The sequence below is a fragment of the Carcharodon carcharias genome, chromosome 7 (assembly GCF_017639515.1).
Source record: "Carcharodon carcharias isolate sCarCar2 chromosome 7, sCarCar2.pri, whole genome shotgun sequence".
In the NCBI taxonomy this organism is placed as follows: Eukaryota; Metazoa; Chordata; class Chondrichthyes; order Lamniformes; family Lamnidae; genus Carcharodon; species Carcharodon carcharias.
This window is the reverse complement of record NC_054473.1, coordinates 55,639,526-55,652,539: the sequence shown is the minus strand read 5'-3', so window position 1 is coordinate 55,652,539 and position 13,014 is coordinate 55,639,526.

Genomic DNA, 13,014 nt, shown 5'->3' with positions numbered 1-13,014 from the left:
TGTAGTGTGTTCATTGGCTGTCTGAAGCCCCACTCCACCTGACCGATTGGCAGCAGCTTCGGCCACTGAACTGCATGCTGTGCTCTCAGCTCAGGCACAGGCATCCTCCTAACCCACACTGCAAGGCTGCACTGTTAGTTTGAACCATGATGGACACAGGGTCCAAACTTTAATAAAGACATTGCAAGGGCCTGTGAGTACCTCTACCACTGACTGAACCATGGCCACATTTCGCAAGGGGATTCTATAACTTGTCCAGTTGGCCAATTGCACTCTGCCCCCTAAAACGCACATTAATTTGAAGTCTGAGCTTGAGGAGTGAAAAGTTCTGGAACATTTGGTGGCACTTTCATGCCTTTGCATTGCTTGAGTGGGCAGAAAATCTTCAGAGGCCCGACTCCAAGCACTTCAATGGAGCTGCAGTTGAACAGTGTCAGCTGCGGAAGAATTTCACTTTTGACAAACTTTTCCAAGTGCATGGCCACTTCCTGCACCCCCTCCCCCTCCCCACCGCCCCCTCCTCCTGGCATGTACTTAAGTATTCCCTTCAGTCTATTCTCCCTTGCCCCCCAACCCCTGGCATGTGTTTGTGTACTTCCTTCAGTCTGTGCTGCCTAGACCCCACCCCACGCCCCTCAGGCCTGATCCACACTGGAGCACTTGCTCCAGCACCGCACTGAAAACCCTCCAGGAAAAAGCGACTTGCCTGTGCCTTGCCATCCTCAAATTGGCAGTGCCCCTTCCTTGATGCCCTATGGGCAATGCCCGCGAGTGCTGTGTAAAGTTGTGTGCACTCACTTCTGAGTTCCCCTCACAGTTCAGCTAACCAGGTACATGTCGCACCTGGCACCTGGGGGGTGTGGTGGCGTAGTGGTATTGTCACTGGACTAGTAACCCAGAGACCCTGGGTAAAGCTCTGGGGACCCAGGTTCGAACTCAATAAAAATCCAGAATTAAAAATCTAATGGTGACCTTGAACCTATTGTTGATTGTTGTAAAAACTCACCAATGTACTTTAGGGAAGGAATTCTGCCATCTGTACCTGCTCTGGCCTACATATGACTCTGGCATCTAACCACTAGAAAGTCAAAAAGGAATGGAACGGGATGGACCACCCAGCATTGGCCTAGGCACTGGAAATGACAACGGCAACATCAGCCTTGTAGACCCTGCAAAGTCCCCTTTACTAATATCTGAGGGCTTTTACCAAAATTGGGAGAGCTGTCTCACAGACTAGTCAAGCAACAGCCTGACATAGTCATCCTCACGGAATCATACCTTACAGATAATGTCCCAGGCACCACCATCACCATCCCTAGATATGTCCTGTCCCACCTGCAGGACAGACCCAGCAGAGGTGGTGGCACAATGGTAAACAGTCGAGAAGGAGTTGCCTTGGGACTCCTCAAAATCAACTCCAGACTCCAGACTCCATGAAGTCTCATAGCATCAGGTCAAACATGGGCAAGGAAGCCTCCTGATGATTACCACACACCGTCCTCCCTCAGTTGATGATTCAGTACTCCTCCAAGTTGAACGCCAATTGGAGGAAGCTCGGAGAGTGGCAAGGGTGCAGAATGTACTCTGGGTGGGGGACTTCAATGTCCATCATCAAGAGTGGCTTGGTAACACCACCACAGGCCAAGCTTGCCAAGTCCTAAAGGACATAGCTGCTAGACTTGGTCTGCAGCAGGTGGTGAGGGGATCAACAAGAGGGAAAAATGTACTTGACTTCATCTTCACCAACCTGCCTGCTGCAGATACATCTGTCCATGAGAGTATCAATAGGAGTGACCACCTCACAGTCCTTGTGGAGACAAAGTCCTGTCTTCACATTGCGGATACCCTCCATTGTGTTGTGTGGCACTATCACCATGCTAAATTGGATAGATTTCAAACAGATCAAGCAACTAAAGACAGGGCAACCATGAGGCGCTGTGGGCCCATCAGCAGCAGCGGAATTGTACTCAATGACAATTTGTAACCTCATGGCCCAGTATATCCCCCATTCTACAACTACCACCAAGCCAGGGAATCAACTCTGTTTCAATGAAGAGTGCAGGGGGCCATGCCAGGAGCAGCACTAGGCTTACCTAAAAATGAAATTCAACCTGGTGAAGCTATAACACAGGACTACTTGTGTGCCAAACAGCATAAGAAGCAAATCCACAATCAACGGATCAGATCTAAGCTCTGCAGTCCTGTCACATCCAATCGTGAATGGCGGTGGACAATTAAACAACTCACTGGAGGAGGAGGCTCCACAAATGTCCCCATCCTCAAAGATGGGAGAACCCAGCACATCAGTGCAAAAGATAAGGCTGAAGCACTTGTTTTAATCTTCAGCCAGAAGTCCTGAGTGAATGATCCATCTCGGCTGCCTCCAGAGGTCCCCAGCATCACAGATTCCAGTCTTTAGCCAATTGAATTCACTCCACATGATATCAAGAAATGGTTGAAGGCACTAGATACTGTAAATGCTATGGGCCCTGGCAATATTCCGGCAATGGTACTGAAGACTTGTGCTCCAGAACCTGCCATGCCCCTAGCCAGGCTGTTCCAGTACAGCTACATCACTGGCATCTACCTGGAATGTGGAAAATTGCCTAGGTATGTCCTTACACAAAAAACAGGTCAAATCCAACCCAGCCAATTACCGTCCAAGAAGTCTACTTTCAATCATCAGTAAAGTGATGGAAGGGGTCATCAACAGTGCTATCAAGCAGCACTTGCTTAGCAATAACCTGCTCACTTTGGGTTCAACCAGTGCCACTCAGCTCCTGATCTCTTACAAGTCTTGGTTCAAACATGGTCAAAAGAGCTGAACTCCAGAGATGAGGTGTCAATGACTGGTCTAGACATCAAGGCAGCATTTGGCCGACTGGGGCATCAAGGAGTCCTAGTAAAACTGCAGTCAATGGGAATCAGGGGGAAATCTCTCTACTGGTTGGAGTCATACCTAGCACAAAGGAAGATGGATGTGGTTGTTGGAGGTCAGTCATCTCTGTTTCACGACATCACTGCAGGAGTTCCTGAGGGTAGTGGCCTACACCCAACCATCTTCAGCTGCTTCATCAATGATCTTCCTTTCATTATAAGGTCAGAAGGGGGAAGTTTGTTGTTGGGCTGACAAGTGGCAAGTAACATTCACGCCACACAAGTATTAGGCAATGACCATTTCTGACAAGGGAGAAGCTAACTATCACCCCTTGACATTCAATGGCATTACCATTGCAGATTCCCCCACTATCAACATAGTGACTGGGGGTGACTCTTGACCAGAAATTGATTTGGACTAGCCATATAAATACTGTGGCTACAAGAGCAGGTTAGAGACTAGGAATCTGGTGGTGAGTGACTCATCTCCTGACTCCCCAAAGCCTGTCTGCCATCTACAAGGCACAAGTTAGGAGTGTGATGGAATACTCTCCACGTGCCTGGATGAGTGCAGCTCCAACAACACTCAAAAAGCTTGACAAAATCCAGGACAAAGCAGCCCACTTGATTGGCACCCCATACACAAACATTCATTCCCTTCACTACTGATGCACAGTGGCAGCAGTGTGCACCATCTACAAGATACACTGCAGGAACTCACCAAGGCTCCTTAGACAGCATCTTCCAAACCCATGACCACTACCATCTAGAAGGACAAGGGCAGCAGATGCATGGGAACACCACCACCTGGAGGTTTCCCTCCAAGCCACCCACCATCCTGACTTGGAAATGTACCGCCATTCCTTTACTGCTGCTGGGTCAAAATCCTGGAACTTCATCCCTAACAGCACTGCAGGTATACCTACACCACAGGGACTGCAGCAGTTCAAGAAGGCAGATCACCACCTTCTCAAAGGCAATTAGGGATGGGCAATAAATGCTGACCTAACCAACGATGCCGCACCCCATGAACGAATAAAAAACAATGTACAATTTTGAAACACTTTGGATGCTTGAATGATCCAGCATGGGCGGATGATTCCCACGAGCAGAGCTTATAATGAGATGCTAAATTATGTTCCCAGCATGCGGCGGTGGGAAACACGGCCTACCATTGATGAAAGGAGCGGATAATTGCAAATTGGTTTCACAACGGCGTGAAACTGATTTTTGATCTTCTCGCTATATTGTTGCACCCACCCTCCATGATGCCCGCCACCAACAGTATCGGACGATTCCACCCTCTGTTTATAACAATATTGATTTAGGGATAATTATTGCAGCAGGGATAGCTTCCCTGTTCTTTGAAATAGTGCATTGGAATCTTTAACTTCCAACCATGAGAGCAGGTGGGACTCAGTTAAACATCTCATCCAAAAGATGTCACTTCAGAAAGTGCAGCAATCCCACAATATTGCACTAAGCTCTTTGACTGGACTTTTTTTTTTGCACTTAAGTCTTTGGAGTGGGAGTGGAACCACAAGCCTGTGACTTAGAAAGAATACCACCATTATGGCACAGCCGATATTGATGCTGACTTGCTCAAATCTTAAAGAGAAACTTGAAACAAATGCCACAAATGTTTTGCAATTTCTATATATTTTGACATGCAGGCTTTGAATTCAGTAGTAATAAGACCACAGAGTGTTATTAGTTTATTACAAACAAAATTAAACCTTTATTAATAGAAGAAATGATTTGAAGCATATGCATAGATATACAAATTACTACTATGATAACTTCTAAATCCCCTAGTTAATCTAATTCCCAGTTACACTTTTGTTAAGGCAACAGTAAGGCACATAGATTTTAAAAGACCCAGGTAAAGTAATACACTACTCCCAACAGTCAAATTCAAAGTGAGTTTCCTCAACTTCAGTTCTTTGTAGACAGCAGCTTGAGGTTTAGATGCTGGAGGATTTTCACACTTCTGTTAGACCTTAGAATTACTGCCCTTACACACAGCCTTCTCTCCTTTATACATATTTTTCCCATTTGAATGCAAATTCCCATTGTTTCACTATGTCTTTGGACTTTATCTCTCTAATAATAAAAATCTATCATAGTACTAATTTTAATCAGTAATCCTTTGGGAAAATAAACACACTGTTTCTTAACTTCTCCTGGCTAGGTGAAATATTTCACCCCTTTCTTTTGAATTCAAGCTAGGCTGGTTTATTTAAAAATGCAATCCTTTTATACTACATATTCTAAAATTTCCCCCATCTTTACCTACTTAACATTTCAAATCTAGCTTATCTTCTGATACATCAAAGCCTTCAGGCCAGCTGCCTTTAATTCAATTAAGTCACACAAACACACACACACACACACACACACACATAGACACAGACCCCATTATTACTCTGCAATAAATTCCAAAAACCTATGATAATTACTTTATCTCCCGGACATCCCCCTCATTATTAAAAACTGAACCTTCATAATTTAAAAATATGGCTTTATTTTCTGAACCTATCTTACATTACCTCCTATACTTACAAGTTTATTACATTACCAGTGCATGCATTAACATAACAATATATATTCAAATCCTTGGTATCAACAGAAGTCATTCCAGTTAGTTGGCCAGGTTTTTAAATGTCCAATGATCCCTTTAAGCTTCAAGCTCTTGACAACGCATCTGCAATCAGATTTTCTCATCCTGCCACATGTATAATCTATAGATTAAATGGTTACAGTAATAAACTCCAGCCGAATAGCCTTGCACTTCTCTCTTGAAATTTGTCCAGAAACTTTAAAGGATTGTGGTCTGTATAAATAATTGTTTCTGATGAATTGTTTACAACATAAATCTTAAAATGCTGCAACGCTAACACCAAATCCAAAATTTCCTTTTCGATTGTTGAATATCTTCAACTTCCGTGCAAAATACCCTATCAGTTTTTCAGTTCCAATGTCATCTTTGTGTAACAGTATGGCCCCAATGCCTTTATCTCTTATGTCAATGGCCAACTTAAATTGCTTGGTGTAATTGGGTACTGTCAAAACTCGTGTCATAGTTAATGCTGTTTTCAATCTGTCAAATGCCTTCTGACACTCCTCTGTCCAATGAAACTTTTTGTTCTTTATTAATAGTTCAGTCAATGGAGCAACCACACTGCTAAAACTTGCAATAAAACGCACTCATGCCCAGGAATCTCAAAACTTCTAATTTTGTTGTAGGCACAGGGAAATCCACAAACCTTTGATATTCACATCTCTCGGAGCCACCTTACCATGTCCTATGGTATGGCCTAGATATGTAACTTGCGCTTTTGAAAATTCACTTTTAGACAAGTTCATCGCCAAATTAGCTTCCTGTAATCAAGTAAATAATTCTTCCAGATGTTGTAAATGCTCCTCCCATGACTGACTGAAAATTATCAAGTCATCAGTATACACAGCACAATTGCCCAGACCTGCAATTACTTTGTTTGTCCGTCTGTGAAATGTTGCAGGTGCATTTTTCATACCAAACGGCATGACTTTAAACTGATATAGTCCATCTGGCATCACAAAAAAATATCTCCTTTGCTCTCTCCGATAATGATACTTCCCAATATCCTTTAAGCAAGTCAATCTTTGTGATTAATCTTGATTGTCCCACTTTCTCAATACAATCTTCCAACCATGGTGTAGGACATGAATCCACTTTTATCACCGCATTCACCTTTCGATAATCCATACTCAGTCTTTGTGTTCCATCCGTTTTCGGTACCAGCACAATAGACATACGCCAGTTACTGCAACTAGACTCAATGATATCATTTTGAAGCATGAATTTGATTTCTTTCAGTACTTTTAATAACTTTGCTGGATTCGGGGTTCAGAGGTGAGTATGGTGACCATTACCAAGGAGAAGGTGCTAGGAAAACTGAAAGGTCTGAAGGTGGATAAATCACCTGGACCAGATGGATTACACCCCAGAGTTCTGAAGGAGATAGCTGAAGAGATAGTGGAGGCGTTAGTGGTGATCTTTCAGGAATAACTCAAGTCAGGGAGGGCCCTAGAGGACTGGAAAATCACTAACCCCCTGTTTAAGAAGGGAGTGAGGCAAAAGAAGGGAAATTACAGGCCGATTAGCCTGACCTCGGTCGTTGGTAAGATTTTAGAGTCCATTATTAAGGATGAGATTTCAGAATACTTGGAATTGCATGGTAAAATAGGGCAAAGTCAGCATGATTTCATCAAGGGGAGGTCATGCCTGACAAATCTGTTGGAATTCTTTGTGGAGGTAACGAGTAGGTTAGACAAAGGAGAGCCAATGGATGTTATCCACTTGGACTTCCAGAAGGCCTTTTACAAGGTGCCGCACAGGAGGCTGCTCAGTAAGATAAGAGCCCATGGTGTTAGAGGCAAGGTACTAGCATGGATAGAAGATTGGCTGTCTGGCAGGAGGCAGAGAGTGGGGATAAGGGGTCCTTCTCAGGATGGCGGCTGGTGACTAGTGGAGTTCCACAGGGGTCAGTGTTGGGACCATAACTTTTCACTTTATACAGTAATGATCTAGATGAAGGAACTGAGCGCATTCTGGCTAAGTTTGCAGATGACACAAAGATAGATGGAGGGACACGTAGTATTGAGGAGGAGGGGAGACTGCAGAAGGATTTGGACAGGTTAGGAGAATGGGCAAAGAAGTGGCAGATGGAATACAACGTGGGGAAGTGTGAGGTCATGCACTTTGGTAGGAAGAATCGAGGCATAGACTATTTTCTGAATGGGGAGAGAATTCAGAAATCTGGAGTGCAAAGGGACTTGGGAGTCCAAGTCCAGGATTCTCTTAAGGTTAACTTGCAGGTTGAGTCGGTAGTTAGGAAGGCAAATGCAATGCTGGCATTTATTTCAAGAACTCAAATATAAAAGCAGGTATGTGCTGTTGAGGCTTTATAAGGCTCTGGTCAGACCACATGTAGAATATTGTGAGCAATATTGGGCCCCATACCTCAAGAAGGATGTTCTGGCCCTGGAGAGGGCCCAGAGGAAGTTCATGAGAACGATCCCAGGAATGAAATGCTTAACATATGAGGAATGTTTGAGGACTCTGGGTCTATACTCGATGGAGTTTAGAAGGATGAGGGGGATTTGATTGAAACTTACAGAATACTGAAAGGCCTGGATAGAGTGGATGTGGGGAAGATGTTTCCATTAGTAGGAGAGACTAGGACCCAAGGGCACAGCCTCAGAGTAGTAAAGGGAAGACCTTTTAGAACAGAGATGAGGAGAAACTTCTTTAGTCAGAGAGTGGTTAATCGATGGAATTCATTGCCACAGAAGGCTGTGGAGGCCAGGTCATTGAGTGTATTTAAGACCAAGATAGATAGGTTCTTGATTGGTAAGAGGATCAAAGGTTACGGGGCGAAGGCGGGAGAATGGCGTTGAGAAACCTATCAGCCATGATTGAATGGCGGAGCAGACTCGATGGGCTGAATGGCCTAATTTCTGCTCCTATGTCTTATTGTCTTATGGATTAATCTATAAGGATGTTGTCTTAGTGAAGATGAGCCTTCTACACATATATCATCTACAGTTAAATTTGTCCTCCCTAACATATTTCCATAAATAGGTTTGTGTGACTGCAATAGCTTCACAAATCACTTTGACACTTATGTAGAAGGTAATTCAATATTACATTGAAATTTTCAAGCACCCCCTCATTATTCAATTTGATTAGGTGAAAATCAATTTCAGAAACCTGCATTTCTACTTCTTTCTTATCACCTACAACCACTAACACCTCCTTTTGGACCTCTTCCCTGTCAAAGTACATTTTAAGCAGATTTACATGACACACCCTCTTTATTCTACCTGGAGTATTTATTAAATAATTTACTTCATTCAGCTTATTTTCAATCCTGTAATACCCACTAAACCTTGCCTTTAATGAATCACCTAGTAACAGAACCAACACTTTCTCCCCAACAACAAAACTACGAGCTGTAGCTTTCCTGTCTGCCTTCACTTTCATTACTCGCTGTGTTATGTTTAAATGTTCCCCAACCAACTCATGTGCTCTGCCCAATCTCCCTCTCTGAAGTTTGATACATAATCCAGGAGAGTACATTCTGGATTTTGACCCACCAATTTCTCATGTATCAAATTCAGTGGTCCCCTTACCTCATGACCATAACCTAGTTCAAAAGGACTAAAACCAGTGGATGCATTAGGACTATGCTTAATAGCAAATAACAAGAATGGATTTCCCTATCCCGCTCTTGTGGATGATCCTGAGTATGCACCGTCATCATAGTTTTTAGAGTTTGATGCCATCTTTCCAAAGCCCCTTGTGACTCAGGATGGTAAGCTGTTGACTTAAACTGTTTTATCTCCAAACTGTTCTTTACTTCTTTATACAGCTGTGACATGAAATTTGAACCCTGATCTGATTGTATTTCTTTTGGTAAACCATATCTTGTAAAAAAATGCAGTTAACTCTTCCACAATTTTCTTTGTTGCAATATTTCTCAAAGGTATTGCTTCAGGAAACCTGGTAGAAACATTCATTATTGTCAGTAAGTACTGATTTCCATTTCTATTCTTAGGGAGGGGTCCTTTACAATCAATCATGACCTTAGTAAAATGTTCTTCAAATGCTGAAATTGGAATTAAAAGTGCTGGCATAATCATTGCTTGTGGTTCCCCTATCACCTGACATGTGTACATGTTCTCCAAATTTAACTACATCCCAATGCAATCCAGGCCAATAACGATATTATTGTATTTTCACCTGTGTCTTGCTAATTCCTAAATGTTCCCCATTGGAATTTCATGAGCTATCCTCAGAATCTCATTTCTATATCCAAATGGTATTACAACGTATTGCACCTCCCTCCAGACTTCAATTACTGAAGCATGATAAGGTCTCAATTTTCTCATTAAAACATTACTGCTAAGGTAATAACATTTTGGACTACATTTTGCCTCTGTTTCTGAGTAAGCTGTCTGATATAATTGTTTTATTTGTAAATACATTTTCTGTAACTCCACGAACCTCCTTGAGTTAAACACTTCAGCTGAATTGTCCTCTGTTCTTTCCTCCTGAACAATGTTATCAAACACAGTGCCAGCTAATTGGATTTCCATACCTTCTCTCTGATTTTGAACTTCCTGTTCTTCTTGTTTTAACCTATGAGCCCGTGATTTTGCTATCACACAATCTGGAAATAATCCAGAATGTTCTCTCTGCAACACTTCTGTTGAAAACACTTATACAGGCTGCTCATCCACCATACATATCACCCACATCTGTGATCCAGCTATATCATTACCCAAAATAATTTGAATTCCTGCAATGGGCAATTTTTCCACTACTCCAATAATTACCTCATCTGTTTTCCACTTACTCTTTACATTTACCTTCCACAAAGGAGTAGGTTTAGCATTTCCATGGACCCCATTGATTATCACCTGTACCTGCAATACTCTCCCTGAACAACAAATGTCACTATCCCACAACATTAAGGATTGACTCACCCCTGTGTCTCTTAAAATTTTAACATCTTTACCTACTCCACCCTATACACATAGAAAGACTTTCCCTTTACACACAAAATATTTAAACATATCTGCAACCTGCTCCTCAGAATTGTTTTGGGTAAATTGTGAACACTTTTCCACCTCTTTACCTATCACTGATTCTTCCTGTTTTACCTGTACACAAACCACTGGTTTTTCCAGTGCCTGAACCTTAGGACACACAATACTTTTACTTCCAGATCTTTTCTGCACCCCTATAATTACAACACATTTTCCTTGCAATTTCCAACACACTGACTTTGTGCGTCTAACTTTATTAAAATGAAAACACCTCAATTTTCGAGTGTCACTTTTACCCTCAGCACCTTCCTTTTTATTCTGAGAAAAATCTTCCTGCGAATTGCCACCTGCTCCTTCTCTTCCCTGATTACACAACTTCATTTCACCTTGTCTAGCAGCATCGGCGGAGAAGAAAAGAGTTGACGTTTCGAATCCTCATGACCCTTCAACAGAACTGAGTGAATATTGGGAGAGGGGTGAAATATAAGCTGGTTTAAGGTGGGGGTGGGGTGGGGGGAGAGAAGTGGGGGGGGGTGGTGTGGTTGTAGAGACAAGCAAGCAGTGATAGGTGCAGATAATCAAAAGATGTCACAGACAAAGGAAAAAAGAGGTGTTGAAGGTGGTGTTATTATCTAAACAAATGTGCTAATTAAGAATGGATGGTAGGACACTCAAGGTACAGCTCTAGTGGGGGTGGGGTGGAAAGACTAGCAGGGCATAAAAGATTTAAAAATAATGGAAATAAGTGGGAAAAGAAAAATCTATATAAATTATTGGAAAAAAACAAAAGGAAGGGGGAAGAAACAGAAAGGGGGTGGGGATGGAGGAGGGAGTTCAAGATCTAAAGTTGTTGAATTCAATATTCAGTCCGGAAGGTTGTAAAGTGCCGAGTCGGAAGATGAGGTGTTGTTCCTCCAGTTTGCGTTGGGCTTCACTGGAACAATGCAGCAAGCCAAGGACAGACGTGTGGGCAAGAGAGCAGGGTGGAGTGTTAAAATGGCAAGCGACAGGGAGGTTTGGGTCATTCTTGCGGACAGACTGCAGATGTTCTGCAAAGCGGTCGCCCAGTTTACGTTTGGTCTCTCCAATGTAGAGGAGACCGCATTGGGACCAACGAATGCAGTAGACTGAGTTGGGGGAAATGCAAGTGAAATGTTGCTTCACTTGAAAGGAGTGTTTGTGCCCTTGGACGGTGAGGAGAGAGGAAGTAAAGGGGCAGGTGTTGCATCTTTTGAGTGGGCATGGGGAGGTGCCATAGGTGGGGGTTGAGGAGGAGGGGGTGATGGAGGTGTGGACCAGGGTGTCGTGGATGGAATGATCCCTATGGAATGCCGATAGTGGGGGTGAAGGGAAGATGTGTTTGGTGGTGGCATCATGCTGGAGTTGGCGGAAATGGCGGAGGATGATCCTTTGAATGCGGAGGCTGGTGGGGCGATAAGTGAGGACAAGGGGGACCCTATCATGTGTCTGGGAGGGAGAAGGTGTGAGGGCAGATGCGAGGGAGATGGGCCGGACACAGTTGAGGGCCCTGTCAATGACCATGGGTGGAAAACCTTGGTTAAGGAAGAAGGAGGACATGTCAGAGGAACTGTTTTGGAAGGTAGCATCATCAGAACAGATGCGACGGAGGCAAAGGAACTGAGAGAATGGGATGGAGTCCTTACAGGAAGCGGGGTGTGAGGAGCTGTAGTCGAGGTAGCTGTTGGAGTCGGTAGGCTTGTAATGGATATTGGTGGACAGTCTATCACCAGAGATTGAGACAGGGAGGTCAAGGAAGGGAAGGGAAGTGTCAGAGATGGACCATGTGAAAATGATGGAGGGGTGGAGATTGGAAGCAAAATTAGCAAATTTTTCCAAGTCCCGACAAGAGCATGAAGCAGCACCGAAGTAATCATCGATATACCAGAGAAAGAGATGTGGGAGGGGGCCGGAGTAGGACTGGAACAAGGAATGTTCCACATACCACATAAAGAGACAGGCATAGCTGGGGCCCATGCGGGTACCCATAGCCACACCTTTTATTTGGAGGAAGTGAGAGGAGTTGAAGGAGAAATTGTTCAGCGTGAGAACAAGTTCAGCCAGACGGAAGAGAGTAGTGGTGGATGGGGATTGTTCGGGCCTCTGTTCGAGGAAGAAGCTAAGGGCCCTCAGACCATCCTGGTAGGGGATGGAGGTGTAGAGGGATTGGATGTCCATAGTGAAGAGGAGCAGTTGGGGCCAGGGAACTGGAAATTGTTGATGTGACGTAAGGTGTCAGAGGAATCATGAACGTAGGTGGGAAGGGACTGGACAAGGGGAAAGAGAAGGGAGTCAAGATAATGAGAAATGAGTTCCATGGGGCAGGAGCAGTCTGACACGATCGGTCTACCGGGACAGTTCTGTTTGTGGATTTTGGGTAGGAGGTAGAAGCAGGCCATCTGAGGTTGGGCGACTATCAGGTTGGAAGCTGTGGGAGGAAGATCTCCAGAGGAGATGAGGTCAGTGACAGTCCTGGAAACAGTGGCTTGATGTTCAGTGGTGGGGTCATGGTCCAGGGAGAGG